The sequence below is a fragment of the Vanessa tameamea genome, chromosome 22 (genome assembly GCF_037043105.1).
Source record: "Vanessa tameamea isolate UH-Manoa-2023 chromosome 22, ilVanTame1 primary haplotype, whole genome shotgun sequence".
Classification (NCBI taxonomy): Eukaryota; Metazoa; Arthropoda; class Insecta; order Lepidoptera; family Nymphalidae; genus Vanessa; species Vanessa tameamea.
In genome coordinates this window covers 1,384,809-1,411,517 of record NC_087330.1, presented here as the reverse complement: position 1 = coordinate 1,411,517, position 26,709 = coordinate 1,384,809, and the positions used below count along the sequence as shown (strand labels likewise).

Below are 26,709 nucleotides of genomic sequence, written 5' to 3'. Positions count from 1 at the left end.
AGAGTAAGCTTGTCATAAGTTACAAAGGTAATAAAATAAAAAAAAACATAAATCCTCTTTTGTTTTGTTTATTAAGACGTTATCATTTAATCTATTTTATTACTTTAGTATAAATCGGCTAATCACTGTGTGGTAATCGGTTAATATACAAAAATCTTCATTAATTGGTTTAAATATTAGCTATTTTTTTTAAAATATTCAAGCTACTACGCTTTCATTAAAAAACGTTCAGAAAAAAAAGTTAAAGTATGTGTTTCAGCTCTTTGTAGTTATGATGTTCCGTAAATAACTTGTTCTTACTTAAACATTTTTCGCTGCAACAAGAACAACAACTAAAAGGAGAAGAAAGGTTTTGTGGTTTTTTTTTTATCTACACAGATAAAAAAGTTGAAAAAGATGTAAAAGTAACATTTCTATAAATGATTAATACTATAATAGGTCAGGTCAACTTTATTCGACTAGAGTTTACGTAGTTCTAGGTTCTTTTCTTCCTGTTTGAAGAGTGTAAGCCAGTACAACTACAGACACAATGGACATAACATCTTAGTTCTCAAGGTTGGGTAATGGTTAATATTTCCGGTGGTGACCACATACCATCAGATGGCCTATTTATTTGTTCTCCTACCTACTTCATAAAAAAAAATCAAATAAATGAATAATTATTACAATTTTTATCACAAACATTTTTCATCAATTTAGCGGATAATCAATTTAAAATCGTTAATAACTTCATGTCCTAAACACGTTCTAAAAATTTAAACGTAAAAATATAGTCCTTGACTAAAGTTTCATTGGCCTTAATGATATTACAGACTCGTATAGCTTTTTAATTACGTGATCCCGAACAAAACACCTGTCTTAAGAATATTTCAGAAAGTTTTAACGTCGTAAGCAGCCGTGACCTACTTCGCGAGTTATTTTAAACGCATTAAGTATGGTTCGGTTTTAATCTGTGGTAAAAAGTTATTCCCGGAATATTTATAAATGATTCCACATTAATAAACATCTATACTTATAAAATAATTTATCGAGGTTAACTAGCAGACAATACTGCTGAGTCTAGACAGCTGAAAATTAGAACATATTATTCTATAACGTAAGTACGCTAAGGACGTTTTTTAGAAAAACCCACCCATTTCCCCAATATTGTTGATTAAAGGGGAAATGGGAGGATAAAATTCAACCAATGTTACTCATTATTTATAAATTTAACCCATACATAATCGAGAAGCATTTTATTAATATATCTGAAACAATTTAGCAACAAATCGAAACGCTTAAAAATAATCCACTTGAGTGAATTTCCGGAATGGTGGCGAAACTACATCACTTGCTAGCTGCACAGGAGATTTGGTAGTGTATATATTGAGCACTCTCTATTATTTTAATCTTCTGTCTGTTCTTGTTCGAATAGATCGATATCTGAATTGAAAAGTTGTCTGGAAGGGATGGCTAATTAGCCATAAGTCCGCCCTTTGTTTAACACATAAAATATTTGTTTATATTTTTTATGTTATTTTTATTTATTTTATTGTGTTTAGTCCTAAGACTTTAGTATTTTATGTTTATGGTGTACAATATAGCATATTAACATTAACATTAAAAGTTCATATGCAGTACTGTGGATGGACTTGTTTTACAAGGCTCGGACGTATACACACTCAAGTTACCTCAAAACCTGCAGCGTTATAAGCTAGATACGAAACCGACAAGGTGTTAAATATACATATAACATCGCAACAGGGAGAATTTTTCGCATCGCATTTTTTTCTTTAACGACAAAAGAAATTGTTTCAACAAAATGCAGGATTAAATGTAATTAAAATGGAGATTAATCAAAATAACGAAACATTCAATTCCATTCACTGCATTCCTGTTTCCAAAAAGGAAATTCAAACGAAGTGGAGACTGAATTGTTTTTAAAAAGTTTAATATCATTTATTACGTCATATATCTGACGAAATATTCTTCATTCATTCAAAAGCACTTTAAACATTGTTACGTGTACTTAGGGTTTTGTGCAAATACGTCTTGATAGCAACCCTTTGTATTGTTGTCTTCCGTTTTGAAGGGAGGGTTAACTTCCAAGGTTGGTAAGGGATTACTTAGGAATGGTCATATTTCCTATGTATAGTACCCATAGACATTGGCGCTTTAAGAAATACATAGCCACCTGATGGTAAGTGGTACACTGTGTGGGTACCACTATACAATTTCTTGTCCGCTTACCTATAGTATAAAAAAAAATTCAAAATGAATGTAAAGTTTACACCAGCTTAGAATGATATCCATCCAGAATACCGAGCAGAACTAAGACCAAAGCAAGAAACTCTTTGAGATTGAGTTTATTATTTGATATGAGAAATAAAACGTCAGATCCAATGATTAAAACACCAGAGAAATAATTACACATGAAATAATTTACTGCGGCTATTAAAAGAGATTTATTGTGCACGGGATATGAGTAACAGACGGACGTATAAACATATGACGTATAATATTATGGATACGTTATGCTAACAAAGGATTTACTAACGAAACTAGGTCGGATATGCCATATGTTTTGTTTGAAATATTCTTGATTGATATGTATAAGCAGCGGTAACTTGATATTTTCATACAACATCAAAAAACAACGTTCTGAATCACGCTAACGTTTGGTTCACTGCAATTTACAAATGTTTTTGTTTTAATTCAATGACCGGGTAGAAAAAGTGTCGATCGAAACTAAAGAAGCGGTTTTAATAGACGGTGTCCGTTATGGTCCTTCAAGCCGGATTTGACTGGGGTACAATATCAACAGTAGTTCAAAGGAATATTTCTATATGAGGGTGTCAGATTAAGTAAGAAATAAATAAATAATTAGACAATTACAAACAAGGCTTACACTATGTATTGTATGTTTTAATCAATTCTGTAATAACAATAATTTAATTTAAGTTATTTTTGAATTTTGTTGATAACATTGATATTAAATAAGAGGGTACTTTGACTTTTCTGTTCAATATTGTGAGTCACGTGATTTGTAGTGAGGCTTATATAAGTGATGGAAGCTCCGTACGGAACACTTTAACTTTACGTTTACTTTTCACTTTGATCCTGGACCAGCAAGCTGCTGCTAACATTTCAGGTACGATATAATTTTGTGATATAATATAATTGTTATTGTTGTTAAATTATTGATGAATATATGAATTGTGTTTTTGCAATTATCAATATACAAAGTTAGTATTATATATACAAATTTAATATAATTGTATTTAACTAAAATGATTGTATTTTTGGATATTGAAAAAGAGTAACTACTGAGTTTCTTGCCGGTTCTTCTCGGTAGAATCTACATTCCGAACGGGTGGTAGCTTTACTTTAAATAGTTTGTTAATGACGATTCAAAAGTGCTTGTAAAAGCCTACTTGAATAAAGTATATTTTGATTAAGGTAATTGGTTTTATTGTAATGATTAATTGATACAATATTACGATTACTACAGCTATTATAATGGCTAAATAAATATTTGTGTTTCATATATAATCTTTTATAGTCTTAAAACCTTAAAATATAATAAAATAATAAAGAAATATAAATTATTCTTAAAATATCCTGACATAATGTATTAACTCTCTCTATAAAAAAATCTAACAAGTGCAATGAAGGGTATAATATTAAATATGCAGTCTAACAGCTGTACAAATGGGCGGGCTAATTGCTTACAACACAATTTCTTCCAGACAACCTAAGCGCTGGAAGGAAATGTTGTGACATAAACAAACTAAGAGACAGGTGTCTTTTAAATATTTATTGCTATTGGTTTCGCTTTTGTTTTACTAGTTGTTGCTATTGGTTTCGGTTTTGTTTTAGGTTTGTCAAGTTTTATACATAAAAGTAGATTATGTCCTTCAATTAAGTTCATTTCATCAGATCACATTCATTAAATTCGTTTAAGTGGTTTAGCAGTGATCGAGTAACAGACAGACAGAGTTACTTTCGTACTTATAATATAAGTATAGTTAAATATGTACATACACTTATATCTGACGTATCAATAATTTTGAAATCCTGTCTCGCCTAGTTTTAGTATGTACGTGCTTTTGCGCACACACTTTGGCTGATCCCGTAAACGGCCACTGTAGTCGATCAAAAGGTAAAATAAATAACAAATTAAATTATGCACTTTTGTATAAAATGCAAATTAAAACAATATTCAGCAAAAACCGAAATCTTATTTCATTTAATCTGATATTATAACGCCTTAAAAATATTACTGTGTTTAAGTATAATTAAAAAAAACCGAAGCATATTTCAGTTATGTCTTGTTGAGTTAAAAATAATCTGAATTTTTGAACGAATGTAAATCATCTTTATTTTTTTTTATATAAAACGAAAGCAGAATCATAATTAAATATTATTTAGGAGCATATGATTACTCACTTTTCAGTATATGGTCACATTGTTGTTTGTTGCCTATATCGTAAGGGTTGGTGAATATTTCATACAATTGTTATATATCGTGGTGATAATAATTAAAGGTGAAAAAAAAGGTGAAAATGAAGTGTTCATATATATAACACATCTTGTTGGACCAGTTAAACAGTACATAGTGTACATTTTATGAAAAACAGCAATAAAACTGTTAATAAAAGCAGTTTCCTTTTTCATCGATTTAGTCTAGATGTAACCGGTTGACTCCCTTCTCCGGTCCCGCGATTTTTAATAGCTCATCCAGTGTGAAACAAACCATCGAATCGGATAGACTTTCAGATTTTTGATATAAGTATAGAGTAAGACTTCTCTACTGCACACCGTTCTATTTATTTATGTAGAAAATTTTCGTCAAAATGTATCGGACTAGATCTTAATGCATGCATGAATATAACAACCCTCAGTTTGTCCCAAGTTGGACGTCAATATTAAAATTCCTTTATTGTTTAAATTCTTTCTTCGTATCGTCACGTTGGAATTTAATAAAGGCTTGACGAAAAAACGGATACATACGTGAAATTTCGTGCGTTGTTTTGTGACGTAAATTATAATATATCTTTTAAAAGTTTAGAAATTGTATTGATGTTTTGTTTTAATATCTTTATTATTTCATTTTAATTTTTGCAATTTTGCTTTTTTTTGGGTTTTTGAAGATGGATGAAATGTACCACATAAACATTGGCGTTGTTAGAAATACTAACCATTATTTTCATCGCCAATGGCTACCATCATTTGGGTATTACATTTTTAGATGATTACCTGATTGACAGCTACTGAAATTAAAGATTTTTTTTATTTAACAGTAGATTTATCAAATGTTTTTCGGATGGTAAGTCATCTTCGTCCAATGACACTGATATTGTGAGAAACATAAATCAGTAATCTGCTATAACCATTAATTTTGTTAAAAACGCAAATTTTTGCTTCAGATATAAATCAAACGCTTACACCTCAACTATTTAACGTTTTATTATCGTAATAAAGTTGATAACGTGATAACAAAATTCAAAATAAACACATCACTCATAATATGACAAGGAAAACTTACAAGTAATAAGCCTATACATCCAGTAAAGAATGAGCTATATGACGCTAATTATAAAACAAAAATAATTTAACAGCTAATAAAGCTATATTATGAATGCGCAAGTAACTCTGTCTGTCTCTTGATCTTATACGACCATGTCACTGAACATTTTTTTAAATGCCTAAAACCTAGCGACCATCCCCTAAAACACGTTTTAGTTTTACGATGTATACACTGGATTATATAAATGGTTCGTAGAACCGGAAAATGTTTATGAAGAAGACAATATACACCAATCTTTAATACATAACACATACTACATTATAATAATGTTTAAATTTATTTTGCGTAACTTAAAGTATGTTTTCATATTAGCGGGGAAGTGGTGGGGTATGTGGCACTCGCCTGTGCTCAAGACGCCGAGTGCACCCCGCCACACCAGAATACCCACTCCGTCTCTACGGCGGTCGCCACGGGATCGCTTTCGGATGCTACCGTGACACGTGATAGATGATACCTACCCAGAAGTGATTGTACAAAAGCTTACGACTAAGTAAAATCTCGAAAGTCAACTAACTAGACCAAAGAGGTAGAATAGCAACGTGAATATCCATTAATAAATAACATATTAGAAAATAAACCCCTTTGTGTGCAAATGGTACAAGTGATAATTACAGCGACGTCGACGACAGTAACGTCAGCACAAACAAACTTTCGTAATTAATCATGGAATCCCTCAGAACATGTGTTTTATTACCGCAAATTATAACGCCCAACTTAATTGATTATCCTCCGAGTATACTTTTAAAAGGAAACTTTCGAGGACGTTCGTGATTTTAATATCATACATTTAAGGTTGTTTTTTTGGAACCTGTTCCATTTTCAAATTAGAAATTTGGTTGTAATGAAAATATGCTAGAAGATATAAAACTTGGTAATATTAAAATATTTATATTTCATCTCGTGTTATGCTCGAGAGTCTTGAAAAATGCGTAGAAGATATTATATTGTTGACGTTTTCAAGCAAAACTGACATATATAACAAAGGACCTACACAGTCGTAATATAATTTGCGGATAATGTAACGTAAGCACTGCACGATTTATGAGGCTAATATTTACACGGTGTAAATTTAAAAATAATTTGGCAGTTTTTTTTTAATCGTATATAACTATTTAAAAATAAAAAAGAGACAAAAGTTGCAGCTTTCAAAAATAAATGTCAAAGTTCTGATCTTCAGTGTGACGCACAATTTAATAAATAAAACAATTGAATAATAGAATAGATAGTCTCAGGCTTAGAGAATATTTTATTTAAACACCGTTTCGTACATATGTTACGAATTTGCAACGGTTATCGTGTAAATTAAATCTTACTACGCATCACGTAACCAAAGTGACATAAGTTTCTCATTAATCAAAACATACATACCTGTATGTGGCTTATCCCAATGGCATAAGGAGTAAACATAGTAATAAATCATACTCTTTAAATTAATGAACAATTAAATAACCCACTTTGACCTAAAATTACCTAGAATTATATTATATTATTACATTAATAATATAAATATTTTAGACTAAATAAGAAAAACATAGACTTCGTAACGTTCACTGATGTGTATATCAATAAAAAAAAAATACTCATAGTACTAAGCATCTTCAAATCTGGTTGAGCATTAGTATTAGCAGCCTGTAAATTTCCAACTGCTGGGCTAAAGGCCTCCTCTCCCTTTGAGGAGAAGGTTTGGAGCATATTCCACCACGCTGCTCCAATGCGGGTTGGCGGAATACACATGTGGCTGAATTTCGTTGAAATTAGACACATGCAGGTTTCCTCACGATGTTTTCCTTCACCGCCCAGCACGAGATGAATTATAAACACAAATTAAGCACATGAAAGTTCAGTGGTGCCTGCCTGGGTTTGAACCCGAAATCATCGGTTAAGATGCACGCGTTCTAACCACTGGGCCATCTCGGCTCTGGTTTAACTGGTTTAAGTATATTATAACTAAGTGGAACAGTATTGTTATATAAATAAATATATAGTAATCTAGAACGATCTGTGAAGCATAATACAGCAGAGCTATTAACCAATCGGCTTACGTAAATCTAAGGTTTGTTTTCTATACTCCTACTCCCAATGGAATATATTCATAGGCGGCATTCATAAAGCGATAATCCTGCTATTTATTATAATTTTAAAACGTTTAAAATTCGAACAGTATCAGAGAGCTGTCTGAAAAAAGCATCACTATTAAATCGATATAAACCGTGCAATATGTTTTAGCCATTAGTGTGTGTGACGGGAGGTTGAAAACTTCGCTGCTAATGGAGCAAGGTATGCAAAAAGGTGGCCTGCTTCTATAAAATATAGCCCTCCGCTTAAACGTTTATCGATAATAACATTTTTAGTACAGCTTAATATATTATGGCTATGTATAAATCTGTATATTGTATTTTTACAATGTCCATAGAAGAACTGGTGAAAGAAAGTCAACTGTTTGTTTTTTTTAATCTCAAATTTAAAATTTGTTTTACGATAAGGTTGATATTTTTGCCTCTCTTGTTACGATAACAGATCCAATGTCAATAAAAAATATTACAGATTTCTCAGAAATTATAATAGATTATCTGATTAAATGCCTCTGTCAACCATACACAGAAATGGCTTCAGAAACCTTATGATTGAAATTACAGATTTAACATTGCACTTTTAAAGTGCGTAATAAAAAATGGAAATTATGAGGGAGATATAAACTAACTTTTCTATAGGCTGGTTATTCTTCTCTGATGGTACCTAAATTATACGTGACAGCCAAGAAAAATCAAGTGCAATAATTTCCAAGCTATTAAATTTCTTGACATATTCCAGGACATAGGTATCTGCAGCCTCACCAGTACCAAAAGCATTTTATACACATAGAAAAATGTAGGGCCGAGGAATGAGGTTCCATTCCCAAGTCTGGCAAGTAAAAATATATTGAGGTTTCTGTTAAAAATTACTCATTAATAGCTCGAAGTTCGGTAGTTGCTAGCAATAGCACTCATGTACCTCGGGAAGAACTCTCTCTGGCTGTGGTAGATTATCATCCAATCAGGTTATAAGAGAGAGGGAATGAAGAGAGCACCTGTCTTGTGGACTCGATCAACAACACCAATTTGTTTAGTATTGTTAACCACAGTGTGATCTCCTGTGCAGATCCCTGTGCTGAGAATAGATACCATCACCAAAATCAGTCAGGAGAACATCATCAAATATCTTTATATAAATAAGCAACATACCATACATATACCATTAAAATAAAATGCTGCATTCATTTAACGTATACAAAGGAATAAAGGCGATGAATCCAAAAGCATTTTACACAAAAAAATCAATCCTAGACGCGGCAAAGCGGCATAACGAAACCACTCTACGTTAAATCAAAGCGAGATATGTTTGAAATGAAAACTGTAGGATAAAATAATTTATACATCATATCTAGTGGATTTTTTAGCCCTTAACGGCAAATTGATTGGGCTAAAAATCCGTTGGACAGAAACGTATAGCCAATGATAAGCAATGACTATTCGAGTTTTTCTGCGCCAATAGTTTTGCGGTTATCGCAATACAAGCGTTGAATGATTAAAGTAATTTGAAGAGGTATTTTTAAGACTAGTAGTTAATTGGATGTTGGAACCATTTATTGGAGTAGGCCTCGTGTTTTTTCGAGAGTGTATTTCGTTCTATTAAAATGAATACGTAAAGCGTTTATTTTGTTTCGTTAAATGAAATAATTTTTTAATCGATTATTTTATTCGTAATTCGAATTTTGGTAAAAAACATGGAAAAAATATGTAGATTTAGATCGCTTTTGGAATGTTCTTTGATTTATTTACATAAAAGTTGTATATGTCAAGGATTTAATATTCACAAATAAAAATAGTTACTGTGCAAATGAAGATCGCAGGTAGTGATGCCAGCACGATTTTACCGCTGAATCGAAATTCCGATCCGATTCTTTGAACCAACCATTTAGCAAAAAATGAACCAACAATTACAAGCGTAGACCATAAGAAAATTATTATCAATAACAAATTTTAAATCGGTTTTATAAGATTATAACAATCAAAATGATAATACCGTATTTAAAAATGTTATCTGATGGTACAGTTCCACAATTAACATTATTAACACAGCAAACCGCTTAATTTGACTTCCACAAAAATCTTTGAAAGTCCAGTGAAGACGGATGTACCAATATTAATTTAATTCAGCTTAGAGTCTGTTCTTTAGACTATCTAATTTTAATATCTGAAGATTCTCGCCTTTTCTCATGGAAATTATGATATTACAACCTTTGTTATAGTAATTCGACTGTATCATTCAAACTTCAAACTGAAATACAGCAATACAAAACATTTATGTTTAGCAGTGAAATAAATTAGTGTTAACCCTAAGCAAAGTTTTAATACTGGGATATTTTGTACTCATGAAATTCAGCCTTTAGTGTTTGTCGTGTGCTGTCGTGATATCTTTGAAGTTATTTATTTATTTTTCGAATGAGCTTTGGTGTTTTTTTTCGGAATTCAAATTAGCTGAATTTCTTGATGGTTTTGTGCAAGCCCGACTGGGTGGGTACCATTCACTCTTCGAGTAATATTTCTTGCCTGTGGTAACCACCTACCAATTTAACGTTGAAAAATCGATTTATTATTATGCTGAAAATATATGTTATTATGCTTTATATATATTTTTCTTTATGACTTTTATTAATGATGGTAATCAATCTTTATTATGTCCAAAATCTGTAATATAGTACATATTTTGGCTCAAACTTCGTTCACTATTTATTCAAACCTGTATAGCGTATAGTCGGAATTCGAACAAATCATAAAATTCGAATATTTCCGATATTCATATCGATATATTTTATGTCCATTCAATATTAATCAACAATCTTTGTGCTGCTGTTCGCTTTATTCACGACGTGACATTTGACTGCTACTGAAAATCAGCACTGAACTCGTCATCTGATTGGAATCCCAAATTTGTTCGTAATAAATATTTTTGCTAAGAATTTAAATTTTCATATATCAAGTAAAGTAAAATAACAACCTATTTATGATCCACTGCTGAGCAAAAACTCTCCCCTCGAAGAGAAGGCTTTTGGAGCTTATTATACCACAATGTTTCAATTTGATTGGATACACAGGTAGATTGTCAGAATCAGTGAAATTCGGGAAATGTACGCTTCTTCGTTAACTTTTCTTGGTTGAGATAAATTATTTAAGAACAAATATATGTATAATGTTTATAATTTTTAAGATATGATATTAATTTGATTTAATATTAAGAGAAATACATTAGAAGAGGAAGGCACATCATATAATATTGTACAGCTAATCAAATTGCTCTTCTGTTTCACCCTGCATTGGTTGCGCTTTGGAAATTTGAAAAACAAAACACGTAGACTTCTATACTCTAATAATAACTCCAAAATATCCCATTGCTGGGCAATTGTTCACTCCAATTAGGTTTGACATGGTTTGTTTTGTTTTGTTTCGCATGGTCCATTGGATAAGTGTCGTAGATTTTTATTTGATGATTCCTTACGATATTTCACTCCACTGTCCAGCGTTAGATGAATTATAAAAACGAATAAGCTCATGAAGTTCTTATACGCGTTTTTCCCTGGATTTGAACCTGAAATCCACGCCTTATAATTAATATAATACATATCGTACGTTCTGTTTGACGCCATTGTCGCCCCACAACTAGTGAACTGACTTTATAGAGAAGGAGAAGTCTTGCCGAAAATTCCCAAATATTCTCATTATATTTTAGGTACAATTATTATATTAATTTCAGAGCACAGAAGGTGATATGCGACACTGGTTACTGTAATTATATTTAGTAAACAGCCTAAAGTTAAATTTTGTAAAATAAATATTTGGAGCATATGAATCGATCAATCAAAAGATACTTTAAAATTTTAAAACACTTGAATATTTTTCAATATTATTTAAGGTATAATTTTAATAATTTAATCATGCCATTTCTTAATCGTCATTTTACAGAATTGTATTAAAGAGAGAAGAACCTGAAAGCATCTCCTCAGTAAAAATCTCCTTGAGGACTCAAAGGAAGAGGAAGTTTTGGCCCAGTTGTGGGACATATCCATCACATTATACAATATCAGGTTTATGGACAAATTAATTCGAGTTTTCATAAGGTACATGCTTTCCTTCTCCGCCGAGCACGAAACACAAATTAAGTACGTGAAAATTCAGTGATACTTACTTGCAGTTAAGGTTCATGTGCTCTAACAACTGGGTCCTATCAATATGGGCAATAAAATAAATTGTCAGTGTTCAACTTCGACTCATGCTTCTCCAATAATAAGATGCACGATAGAACTACGTTGCTTATAAAATATTTTCCTAACAAGCGTTAAATTAAAAATTAAACAAAGATCAGTTGAAAATGATAATTTATATTTATGACTTAAATAAGTGTCAAAATCGATTTTGATATAGCAACGGTACAAATCGTGACCGCACGGAATGTTAGCAAGAATGTAAGCGGCATCCCTTTTCGAACATTAATTCTGATGCCGAAAATCAACCAGCTCTGTTACCGGTGTTAACAAAAATGGGTCTACAAATTAAATACAATTACAGTTTACGTTTTTACACTGAGTTTTTTCAGCAAACTCTTAGTATAGCTCCAGAGTTAACAATGGCTTAAATATATTACTACGGTTTCATTAGTTCATGTAAAAAAATATATAAAACATGATCAGAATAATTCTGTGTAACCAATAAAATATAATAAAAGTGTTTGAATTTGGAATTCGAATTTGTTAAGATGATTTGGTTTAAAAATTTCATTTACGACATTTGATATACACGTATTAGGTAAATAATATTAATTTAAATAAAACCTTACAATAAGATATTTTCTTATCTCTTTAACACCCAAATATTTCTTACGTAACAGAGATATTAAGACTGTAACTTACTCCAAGTTTCACAGACTTTAATGCTAGCTTTAAACCTAAGTGAAGCTAATCTTTAACCTAAGTCGCGTTGTTCGGTGTTTATGTGATAATAAACATTTTTATTACGGTTTCTTTTAAATATACTTGAGATTTATAATGCTAACCTACAAATATAAAATAATTCAGTCATTATGCTTATATATATTTAAAGGGTTTTATTATTTAATGTTAAAACAAAAGTATATTATACTTATATAAAGTATATTTTTTTAATTATTTGTAATCTTACTGATAAAGTCTATATATAGTATGTATATAGATAATAAATCAATTATTTATTAAAATTGATAAAGACGAATCCTTCCTGGTATTATAAGGTTTATTGGGAGACATACCATACTGATAAAAGTTTAATACATTAGTGAGCTTCGAAAAAATTTGCTTTTCATATGTACATTTTGAAATGTATATATACATGAAAGTTTGTGATTGAAATATTTTTCCAATAGCCAATAAAGTCTTCTCCTTCCTAAAGTATATAATACGTAAAATATTTTATATTTTTTTTATAATTTAGAAGTAAATAAATGGTATAGTTTATATATTATATACAGTTTATATATTATGTTCATAAAGTAAGGCAAACTGTTTTACAAATATTAAATACAATAAAAGAAAAAGTTTTATTTAATTACTAATAAATTGTTATTATTTAATAAACTAAATTATGTAAATACAGGGCATTATTTAAATTTAATTTATTTATGATTTTTTAATTTAATTTTGTATTAATTTTATTGTTTAAAAATGGTTTTAGAATAAAACGAATATTTAAAAAATATATATCAACATATTTTCAAATTGTTTTTGTTTTTTAAACGATATATTTTTTAAACCGTTGTTCTTAAATATTTTTAAGAACCAAATTTACTAATTATAAAATTAATAAAAGTCTACTCACCATGTGCGGAACCGGGGATTCCTATAAAAAGTCACAACACATCACATTCGTCTAATACGTCACTCTCCACAGAACATCACTAGGAAGACGAATCCCGGAGCGCGAGACACGCTCGGGCGTCGCGGCGGCTGCAAAGCTTATGGATGCCGGGATAGCTCCCCCCACCCCGCATCCCGGCGCCATGGCTATCCCATAATATTTCTCTTCACTATTGCGCAATGCATGTATGTACTGCATACAACGTAAACGTCCTACGTATTACGCTTTTTAAGACGTTGATTTTAATTTTCTGAACAATTACAGTTTTATCTGCAAATTTTGCTTAGGGGTGATTATTGAGACAAATTGGTCGTTTTCTTTCGATAAACAAATCAAAGATGATAACAATTTGTATTTAATTAAACACCCGATGACTAGTGAATAATTAGAAATAAAATGTGCTTATATACAAATAACTATAAATTATAAAGCGAGCTGAAATGTTATGAAAAAATAGTCTGCTTTTATGTTTTATTAATTCATCTATCAAAAAGTATAATATTTTAATTTAAACTCGTATATAAATGCGAATGAAACATTGAATACGAATATATTAAAATCCGATTACCTATTATATTATAGTAGCTCCTTTGAATAACATATTTTAAGCAAGAATATATTAAAATGGCCTATCTAAACTTTCACAAAGCCCTACCCAGAAAGTTTCGTCCAGGCACTTTCGAGTTGTACGTTTTTTTAGTTTCGAGACTTGGTGGTAGGACTTTGTGCAACCCCTCTAGATAGGTACCACCCACTCATCGGACATTCTACCGCCAAACAACAGTACTCAGTATTGTTGTGTTCTGGTTTGAAGGGTGAGTAAGCCAGTGTAACTAAAGGCATAAGGGACCTAATATCTTAGTTCCCGAGGTTGGTGGCGCATTGGTGATGTAAGGAATGGTTAATATTTCTTGCAGCGCCATTGTGTATTGGTGGTAGTGACTACTTATCATCATGTGGCCCATATGCTCGTCCAACAACCTAAACCATAAAAAAAAAACTTTATAGTTACCGGTTTGAACTATAGATAAAAGCATAAAGCAAAATCTAAATATTCTTTATTCGACGCTCATAAAAGCACTTTAGAATCGTTCGGCTGAAAGCTACCGCCGGTTCTGAATGTAGATTCTACCGAGGAGAACCAGCAAAAACTCAATAGTTATTCTTTTCCACCATTTTAATTACAGAGTACGTCAATGACATAAAAAAACATACGTCAATAAATAACACTTAAGTTTTTATATATCCTGCCTAGAAATCAATAAATAATATATGATATTTTAATCGGTGTTAAGGAATAAAATAAGAGGATAAAAGAAGGGAGAGGAACAAGGGATCTTCCTTCCCAAGTTTGGTGGCGCATTGGCTATGTAAGAAGTAGTTAATATTGTATACAGTGCTGAATACCAGTTTTGTGCATGGGTGGCGGTTACATAGTATCAAGTAGCCCAAAGGCCAGTCTGCCTACCTATTTTTAAATTAAATAAAAGAAGTTCCTCCTACATATATTCTATCTTTAAATTCAAAAGTACAAATAAACGGAGAACTTGTAAGATTATAACGAATTAATAAAGGCTAATTAAAATAGTAGCGAAACGAATATCATTAACACATGAGAATCATTTTAATTTTTCTCTACAACAACTCACCGCCTTACTTCTCTCTTGTATTTTATCCCTTTCGTTCTTTCATAATTGATTTGATATTGGAAAGAAGAATACAGCAGTGTTTTACTGAACACCTTATAAGGCGCGCGCCCCGCGTTAAACTACACGCGAAACTAAAAAAAACAAAAGTAATCATCTAAGCGAAATTGTAGTTTTTTTCTTGTTGTGTTTACTCTTATGTTAATCGCCTCACGCACACTACGACATTTAGTATGAACAAGCGTAACTCAATGCTGAATGCCGACAATTTAACGTGAAGGGGCGCGACTTCGTGATTAAATACCGTATTTATAAGAAAAGCTTTTGGTAATATGTCATTGTGACGAATTTCGACTACGGTGGCCTATCTTAAGGAAAACTGAGCAACTGCACAGGACATTATAGTGCATTGGTGTGTGTAAATGATATCTAATTGGACAGCAAATTCGACACAATCGAAATGTGTTCAGGCGTATGGCGTGTTCTTTACGTACTTTCCAAGGCACGGCGTTGTGGCACAGTTTCAACTTCCGGATTCCATGTTGCTACTGAGAATTTCGACCGAAAAACCTACTAACTTTTTATCGGCTCGACCTGGGGATTGAACACGTCCTGTGTGCTCGGGATAAAACTGTTCGAGTATTATAGTTTGTAATACTCAAAATATCATATATAGGCACGAGGAGATTTTTTTTAATTAAGCACAAGAAATTTTTTTGTTGTGTTCTGATAAAATCACCTGTTTGGAATATACGTCTATTACGTGCAAAATATATATGTATATACTACATACGAAACATGTATGTATGTACTATATTTTAATGTAAGTAATCTGTAATTTTGTCTGCTTTTGTTTTCTCATTTGTAATAATAGTCTCTAATACTGTTGTGTATAGAAGACATAGCCATGGTCAAATTATCATTTTCAATATTGCTATGAACAAATCTGCAGACGACCTTTGAGTGACAATTACTCACTCAGATTAAAAACAATGAGCCAGGTGCCGAACGTCACCGGGAACATTACCGAAGGTGTAAAGAATCACACAGTTTATTAAAATGTCTCACAATAAGCAAACTGTATCCTTATAGAGATAAGGAAAGTCATTATATCCGACTTTTTTACAAATAATTTTATATGAGAACCAAACTTCATAGTGTAATTACGTCATTATAAACGGTTGGTCAATACAGGCGGAGTCATAATAAACGGATTCTACTGTATATATCATATACAAATCATGCTGCGCAATATTGGTTTCATTTATCACCAACACTAAATATGTAATATGCAGCCAACTTTTGATCCAAGTTTGTCAATAAATTAAAAAATTTAACGATAGTATAACGTCAATAGATTATCGATAAAATACATCTGGTGATTGCCCGTCTGAAGATGATTTCATTATCAATGTCTAGACATCCCTCACACTTCACACGTCAACCAATCTTTCAAACAAAATTTTATTATCACTAGCAAAATCTGGCAGACTAGCCCAAGTATTGATAAATTTTATTTTACATATATTTTATTTAAAAAAAAAAAAAAACGATATCAATTAATCTATCATTTTTGTCTCAACTGACAAATAGTAAAAAATGAGTCGTTTTTTTTTGTTTCATTCGGTTTATTATTTATTTTAAATTGTTTTTTTTATTATTATTTACAACATACACGGGCTCACAGTTGCCCGTGCCTTTTTTTACATTTTGCTTCTATAAATTTTGTCATTTTTATATTTTTACTGAACATCAGCAGATCTTCACTTCGAGCTTGTCGTATTCTTGGAAGACGTGGGCCACACTGTCATTTTTTTCAATTTAAACTCTTGTATTTTATACTGTTTATTTTTCATCATCATCATTCAAATAATTAACAAAATATATACCGTCATTCTTAAAAAAACGTCTGAGTCGTCCACAGACGCAAAAAGGGTGCCATTAGGCTGCAAAATTTTTTCTTTTGCCTGATATTTGAATTTCGTTTCAATTATATATAAGTTATATTAATTAATCTATTTTTATTCCAAACTATTCTATATCTTTTGAAAATAATCCATTACATTATAAAAAGTAAATTCTGCCTTTCGTTAACATCGTCGATATTTCTAGAAATACATAAACCTTTTCATAATATATACATACATATATGTTTTTTATGGCATAGGGACAAACGAGCAAGAGGCTCATTTGATGAAAAGTGACTACCACCATCCATGGACACTGAACAGCTGCAACTCTGGACTGCTTTCAAGGTCGTTGACGGCCTTGAATATTTATACTATTGTCATAGTTCTCAGTTGAACGGTGATAATGATGAGAAGATGCAGGGGCAAATAATAGTCACAACAAAGTTGTATACAAATATTCTCATTAAAATATATAATGTTTTAAAGCAGTTCTTAGTCGTCGAAAATTTCTGATTCTGTAATCTGATTATATCTAATAATATTATAAACGTGAATGTAACTCTGTCTGTCTGTCAAAGCCAAATTTGATGTAATTTGTTATGAAGCAAGCTTTCCAAGGAAAGACATGGGCTACTTTTGTACGCCGAATGACTGACGACTAGTGTCTAAATTGCGATTGAAGCCGCAGGTGACATCTGCTGTGACATCTTTATATAAATTTAATATTGTTTAAAGGAGCTTATGTTGGCACTGAAAAAGAGCTAAATAAATGAAAGTACGTACTTGGTTGGAAAAAGCACTTCCTTGGCGCTCACGGAGAGTCTCGTTTTCGTTATAAAACATGGATTTTATACAACAAGCCTATGGCAGGATATATCTAGGATAAAATATGTGTAAATTTAGAGAATGATCTGTTATTGAACATCAAATAAAACTGGACATGGTAACAAAAAATCATTCGGGTTAAAATATTAGAACTTTTTGGAACTCAACAACTTAAACTCAAGACAAACCCAATGACCGTATCTGGTGTGCATGGATAAACACAATTTTTTGGAACATTTCAGGCCTGATTCTACTGCCCGGGAATCGATTATCCTTTCCGGGAATGTCCTGGGATAGCTTAGCAGTTTTAATTACTCGGCCCGTTTGATCACCGAATATTTAAAAGAAAATATGTTCAGAGACAGGGAGCGAAAGTATATATTCGTCGAAACATGCTGATCCGCAGATTTTCACGATGTACAGAATAATAACTATCAAAGTGTTTTACCAATCGTATACATGTGGCCTTTTAATGGATGACGGAAAACATCGTGAGGGCACTTGCATACGTATATCTAATTTCAATAATATTCTGCCACATCTGTATCCCCCAACCCACATTGGTTTCAAAGGTAGAGGAGCCCTTAGCTTAATAGTGAGATATTTACTGTCTGTTACTTCTTTTTTTTTACCTTATTAAAAACGAGATCATCATCATCCTCCTGCCCTTATCCCAATTTTACTTGGGGTCGGCGCAGCATGTCTTCTTCTTCCATACTTCTCTGTCGGACGTCATCTCACAAGTAACATTCTTGCTATCCATATCGTCTTTCACACAATCCATCCATTGTTTCTTTGGTCGTTCAAGACCTTTCTCACAACATGGTTCCCATTACTCATTCATTTATTAAAAACAAGATAGTGAAAAAAAATTTTGTACGTCTACTAATATTAGTGTTTAAGATAATCGTCACTAACACTATGTTATGGGCCTGGCCTGTTTTTTTTTTTAATATAAGTATTATAAATGACTATTATGGGGTCAAATTGAAATTCAGCGTTGGAGTTTTGGAACCCAACTTGGAATCCGAATGGTACATCTGTTTAGAACACGATTACTATCAATGCTTACCGAATCTCTTTTTTTTATATTTACTTTCCTTTTTTGTAGTGTTTTTTCGTTTTGATTAAGTATTATACTAAGTAGTTTGTATATTTTATTTTTTATTTGTCAAGATTCTTTAATTTTTTTTATTTTGGTCTTTTTATACTTTTTTATAATTGTACCGTATCCTAAATAAACTTTTCCTACTTTCGTTACTTTTAATATAAGCCGATGTAAACCAATCAGTCGAATTTAATTAACTGAAACTCAACACAAGGAAGAAATCGATGTTAATAATACGACGTCATCTTCGCGTTTCAAGTTCTTTTATAATCTTCTAATCTAATTATACGTCGCCAGTCTAATTATAGTGCAACCTATTTCGTGAGCAGTGACATAAACAGTGATACAGATGTCTTGTGTTTCCTTTACATTTTAATTTGAATCAACATCAAACGACAGTGAAACCAGTTTTAACCAGTTCAAATGGAACATTTTGCGTTCATTAGTTCATGTTATAATATTTAATTGTATACAATATTACTTTACAGTCAATATTGAAAATGTTGAATAAGTATTAAAATAAGGTACTTTTCAGTATCCACATAATATGATGTGTAAATTCTTATATCACCTTAGGGGTTATATGCAACATTAATATTATGCCCTCTTGGAAAATTAGTTAGTCCCATCTGACGGCTAAACTAACACCCCGCGCGCTCATCGGTCAAATCAAATAGCGCGAGCTTCCCCAGCATCGTGTTACACACTTCCGTCACATTTCACGAAATAAATACCACAGGAAAGCGAAAGTCACGATATTACACATAATAAATAAATAATCGTTTGATTCCTTAATCAGATTTTCGAATAATATTGAAATAACATAAATTATTTTATTATTTAGTAGATTAATTAAATTCAATCAATTATTATTATTATTTTATATTAAATTTTATATAACATTGGATTAGACCAAAATCGCGATAGTCCATTGTGGTCGTACTACGTACTGTAATAGATCTAAACCGAACGCTGTGAATTGAAATACGATGAAGTTTTGAACTTTTGTTTTTCAGGTCATTTTTAGGTCACAATGAGATTTCAAGACCTGTCAGATATCCTTTAATATGTATTTTCGAATATCATAGGTGTTCGAATTAATAGGAAAAGCGAATCGACTTAAAATAAACAGTTAATAGTCAACGATAGCCACATTCGTATTGCAAAGTAAATTGAATTTACTGTTCTTGGTGTTAAGGTATATTTAAAACATAATATTTCAGTCTTACCTAAATTTAGCAAGCTTGGATTTGCAACATCGGATAACAATCCAATACCTACAGATACAGTGTCAGTTCTGCACTTGTGCGTGACACATGATATCCAAAATTCAACCATTATTTGCATTGTAACGTAACACCGAGCTTTGTAGCAGATCTGGGTGATTCTTGGATAAGATATATTATTTTAATTCATGAAACCCGTTTTATGGAATGATAGTAAGGTGATTATCTTTACTAATATTATAATAAAAGATCATTTTTTTTGTAACCCATAAACTCTGAATATATACTATCAATATATATATAAAACATATAGATAAATCCGTTATCACTGAGGGGATCCCCAATGCTGAGCGCACGTGTTTTTTGTACCCCCTGCTAATCCCATAAATTATCAGACTGATTAATTCATATCATTTCATTGTAAACGGATTTTTCGATTTTCTGGGTTTCTTTTTGGAATATATTTTGGTCTATAATAGCTTCGATACATTTATATATATTTTGTAAGATGAAGCGTCAATAGCTCAATGGTTTCCGGGCCGCCTAGCGATGTAAAAAGTCACAGGATCAATCCTAACTCCTTGGGCTATTGTCGTAGTTACTCCGAACAGAAGTGATAAACTTAAGAGGAGGAGGAGTAAATAGGAATATTTGTAATCCCTGATTAATTTTGGGCTCTGCTTTTATTACTTTGAAAATAACAAAAAATATGACTGCGATATATGTAATCATCGTCGTCCTATTTCATCATGCAGTATTTTAGTTTAATTTAGACTTTATGAAATATAAATATCATTTACAAGCCTCAAATTGTAGTATTATATACATGGTATTCACAAATACTATTCTATAAGAACAAACTCAAAACACGCCGCAGTGTACGATTGCGAAATGTCAGAAAGACCTTAAATCTTTTTTTAGGTAATAAGATTTTTAACAGTGTACTCAAATTACTTTTCAGCGATCACTTCTCTCACGTCAATGGGAAGTAAACTCCAAAGACTTACAGCTTCAGTGTGAAGAGACGTAGACACGAAATCATGTTGAATTATGTTAATTTTTATCATACGAGTTCTACTAGTCACTACTAGTATATTATGTTTTTTAATACTCTCCAGTTGATATCGTATTAAACTCTGAGCTATGAAAATAAGTTATTTTCGTTCCGTAGAATCTAAATCTTTAGTCGTATATACGGCTGGAATAATGCCAATTCCGTTTTGATATTTGCCGACAATGGTTTTACGTCCGACCTTCTGTTGTATAAAAAAGTCATTATTATTATTATCAAACTGTACACATTTTATGTAATCAGCATTGTTTATAGATGGTTCGTTTACTTCATCGTTTTCACGATATATTACTGGTCCTATAAGTGGTTGTTTTGGAGAGCTTGGAATGATATTTTTTATTTTTTACATCGAAGTGGATAACAAGACAACATTACGAGGTGAATATAACCATTGTCTGCTCCTAATATTCAGGTGAGTTAAGCAAAAACTAAAGTAACAAATCTAACTGTATCTGTATGTCTATATATAGGTACTGTAACAGATATTAAACATTCATTACATCGTCATAGTGTCAATAACCTTGAGAACTAAATTGTACTGATCTGCCTGTAATAACACCACTTAACTCAAAATGAAACGGAATAATACAAAGGGTAAGAATTTGTAATGAGTAGGTGATACCTACCCAGGTGGGATTTCACTATACCAAGTATAATTAATACGAGTAGTCTATTCTGTAGATCGCTTGTATATTCATACATTTACAAAAACCGTGTCTCGTCAAACTAGTCATCGACTCACTGACTATTTTAAAACAGCTAGAGGCTTAAAAATTGAAGAAAACCATAGTTTTTACAGTATTATAAAGATTTCAAAACATAACATAAACATAATCAGCCTGTAAATTTCCCACTGCTGGGCTAAGGCCTCCTCTCCCGTTTTGAGGAGAAGGTATGGAGCATATTCCACCACGCTGCTCCAATGCGGGTTGGTGGAATACACATGTGGCAGAATTTCGTTGAAATTAGACACATGCAGGTTTCCTCACGATGTTTTCCTTCACCGCCGAGCTCGAGATGAATTATAAACACAAATTAAGCACATGAAAATTCAGTGGTGCCTGCCTGGGTTTGAACCCGAAATCATCGGTTAAGATGCACGCGTTCTAACCACTGGGCCATCTCGGCTCTTTCAGATTTCAAAAGAGTTTCACATTTTGCTGTTAAAAGTGACATAGTTTTCAGCTCAACAAATCAAATATTGTCGTACGCACTGTACCTAATTATGAAACAATAGTTTCTAATGGGAATATACCATCTCAACAGAAACATTACGCAAAAACTCATCGTATTTTTTTAAGTATTAGAGTTTTTGTTATCTGTTTCCTCTATACCAATTTCCAAAAATGACTAAGTTCCGTACAAACTTTCATCACCAATTCAACTCGTTTAGGAGACGAATTTTGAAATGTAAAAAAAATCTCAGAGAATATTTGGTGAATAAAGCATGATGATCATGTCATCCAGGCCGATTTCGACAACGGCGGCAAATCTTGATAATACAGTGCACAAGTGTGTGCACAAACAGAGGTGCATTCTCCACTCATTATCTCATTCTAGCTGACTGTACTAGTCGTCTTCGCGTTTGGACTCCACTTCCACTTACCATCAGGTGGAGTGGAGTCATATGATTACCTGGACATAATAAAAAAAATATATAATAACAAAACTCCCCTCACTCTCATAATCCGATGGCCCTCAAATCCGACACGACTGGAAAGCGTTCAGGCGCAGGAGCAACTACTTTACGTGATTTCTAAGGCACGAGAGCATATACACTTTCAGTTTATTAAATAAGGCATAATATTCGATACAAGATTATATAGATTATAAAAAAGCGTGGAGTTAATGCTTGTTGACTCCAGGCAGGATATTACCAAACAACAATACTTAGTATTGTGTTCTGGTTTGAAGGGTGACTGAGCCAGTGTAACTACAGGCAGAAGGGACATCACATCTCCCATACATAACGGTTCTCAAGAGAGCGTTAGCGATGTAAGGAACAGTTAAAATTTCTTACGAGCCAATGTATTGACGAAATGTCGTTCAGACTGAAGCGCACTTACTAAAATTGCTCTACTAAAATTGTTAATTAAAATACTAATTAAGCTAGTTGCCTGCGACCAAATATGACCAAATTTCGCCCGTCACATGCAGGTTTCCTCGCGATATTTTAGCCATCGCCAATTACGAGCAAAAATCAAACTTATGAGAATGCTTGATATATGAACCCGCAACCTCGGTTAAAGCTCATTCAATAAATGTATTCATAATATTTTATTAGTTAGTGAACGTGAAATATTTCTGAATATATACCATTAGGAGCCATCTTGTTCCTTTACATAATGTCGCATCACACGTGAAATTTCACAAAAAAGATAGCAAAATATTCTTGAAATATGAAAACGATTTTTACGATGTCTTCGTTCCATTACAAGACCTAGTATAGGTCACAATTTTCTCACTTAATAAAATCGACGACGCAAGGAAATTTCATCCATAAGTCATATGTAATAAAGCGCAATTTCAGGTGCAATTTTTTGATTACATACAATTTATGAGTTCGGCGAAATCCTTTAAGTTTCTCTCCTACATGCCAATACATGTAAAGGTTACGAACACAGCTATTCTAGTTAAGTAACATCATTGAAAATCACTATCTATCTGCATATTTGAGAACTATCGCGAAGTAAAATATTACTACTAAAGGTCCGTCCCGACAGAAATATGAGTAAAGATAAAAATTACACTAGTAAGTTTTCTCCTTTAAGTTGAAATTTTCATTACGTTATCAAATCAAAGTATTATTTAATCAAGAAGGCTCATTATTTGAATTTATACCAGTCAAGAACAATTAAGACTTAAATATTTTATACCTTAATAAAATTTAACACAAATGTATATGGGGAATATCTTATGGTTGCGCACATAGTATCTTATGCACTTTATTGGTTAGCTGGCTGGTTCGTGACCGTTGACTGACTGATCAAAATTGAGTCAGAAATATTTAATAATCAACTATTGTATTATTGAAAAAGTATATTTGACACTATAAACAAGAAAATGAAATTTACGCTTGACGCAACACTTTTAACATTTACATTACATTAACAGCCTGTGAATTTCCCACTGCTAGGCTAAGGCCTCCTCTCCCTTTGAGGACAAGGTTTTGGAGCATATTCCATCACTCTGCTCCAATACGGGTTGGTGGAATACACATGTGGCAGATTTTCATTGAAATTAGACACATGCACGTTTTCTCACGATGTTTCCCTTCACCGCCGAGCACTAGATGAATTATAAACAAAATTAAACACATGAAAACTCAGTGGTGCTTGCCTGGATTTGAACCCGAAATAATCGGTTTAGATGCACGCATTCTAACTACTGGGCCATCTCGGCTCAGTTCGGAACATTGTATACTATTAATAATATTATATAGGTAGGTACTGAAACCTCCGAATCTCGTTGCATTTTTCTGTTAAGCAATACAATAAAACGTCTTCTCGTACATTAGTTTAGATAGATAAATATTCACAAACCAATATTACCAATAAGGTCACAGTAAAAGTTACACAATGTAGGGAGAGTACGTGATCTATAGAGTAATTAATAGTCCTTGGAACTTACAGTTTGAACGAGGCTACGAAATAACTAACTTAATTCCACAAGTTGTTTGTTAGTTTCAATTTCCTTCAAGTTTTGTAACTGTATGATGAAAACCTTCGATTCCAGGATGATAATATTTTTATTAGCAATTATCTTTTTTCAATGAGCCTGGTAATTCCATGTCATCTTTGTCACAATATTGTTGTCACATGCCCTTGGTGGTAGGGGTTTGTATGAGCCCGTCTGGGTAGGTACCACCCACTCATCGGAACTTCTACCGCCAAAGAGCAAAACGTAGTATTGCTGTGTTTCTACAGGCACAAGGGACATAACATTTTAGCTCGCGAGGTGTGATGTACAGAATGGAAAACATCCTTCAACTCGGAACACAATTATACTAAGTATTGCTGTTTAGCGATGGAATATTTATGATGAGTGTATGGTACAGGCCCAGACGGGCTTGCACAAAGCAAATAAATCTATATCTAACTATGAACCTCTTCAATTATGAAATAAATATGATCTTATTTTTTAATATTATTACAAAGTATTGTTATTATAAAAATGATGTTCCATAATAATGATTCAATACTAACTTATTATAAATAATATTTCTTCTTCAGCTCCTTTAAGAAAAGTTGAAAAACTTTTACTTAACTCTGGTACAATATATGGAAAGCGTATGTTGTAACATATTTTTCTAAAGACGAGACTTAAAAATATATAATAGGCCCAAAGATGTCAAATTCTATCACAATTGGTTGGATCATTGACGAGAGTCTTAAAATTAAGATAAGATTAAATAAATATAAATATTGCTCATTAATGTCACAATAATAATATTAGACTATGTCCTTATTTAGGGTTTAAGCTTGATCCGTAAATAACATCAAGTGGTTAGCCCTTAGAGCAGTAACAGACAGACAGACCAACTTTTACATTTATAATATTCGTATATATCTATGTAAAATAATACAGAATATTTTGATTCAAATTCATTCAACATATGTAGGTTAACATTCATGTCATATATTAATTATTCATTTCGTATTTTGTATCCGAGTTTTAATCACGATCATACAATTGTTTTTATAATTTTATCCTTCGCGTTGAAAGAGTTGTATCAGTCGCGGTTAAACAAGTTTTTGCAATATCTATAAACTTTAGAAATACGCCGGGATGGTAATGAAACGTATGAATAGTCTTTGATTATTATTAATATGTCTAGGTAGACTGTCAAAGCTGAGAACGCTTCGCAAAAATAATGTTCAATTGTACTATACACATATATACTATAAATTGGACATTATTTTTAGTAAAGTAATATGATGTTTGAAGAGTGGAGCGTAGGCGTCACACACACCAAGATAATAAAGTTAGCTCCTTTGTTTTATATATGTTATTTCGTTGTATATATACATATATAGCACAGTACTTACTCCGTGGTTAAAAAGTGTCTCTGTGGAATCAGTTTTTGCCGGCGGTTTTTCCAAGCTGATATGACTTGGAAACCTTAAAAGCCGGCAACGCATCTGCAAGTTCCCCGGTGTTGCAGATGTCCATGGGCGGTGGTGATCACTTTCCATCAGGTGAGCTGACTGCCCGTTTGCCACATATACCATAAAATAACCTCTCAGCTTTGAATGCATTTCCATCAAATGTACTTTTATCAAGAGTAATAGTGGCACATTACTGCTATCTAAAGCTGGTACCTATTTATTTGAATATGTTACGTAAAACTAAATATAAATATCACATAAAATATATTTCATAAGGTCGATGCTATCCACAATATTCAGTTTTATCAAGTGTTTCTTCAATA

At 32.2% G+C, this 26,709-nt stretch overlaps 1 protein-coding gene across 1 annotated transcript in view; it reads right to left on the bottom strand.

Annotated features, from left to right (window-relative positions):
- The window catches only part of LOC113402267 (leucine-rich repeat-containing protein 24-like), a 45,156-nt gene extending 31,567 nt beyond the window's left edge, over nucleotides 1-13,589 (bottom strand). The window contains exon 1 of the mRNA XM_026642460.2: nucleotides 13,453-13,589. The gene's annotated coding sequence lies outside the window, so the exon portion shown is untranslated. The remainder of the gene's footprint in view (nucleotides 1-13,452) is intronic.
- Between the last annotated feature and the right edge of the window lie 13,120 nt (nucleotides 13,590-26,709).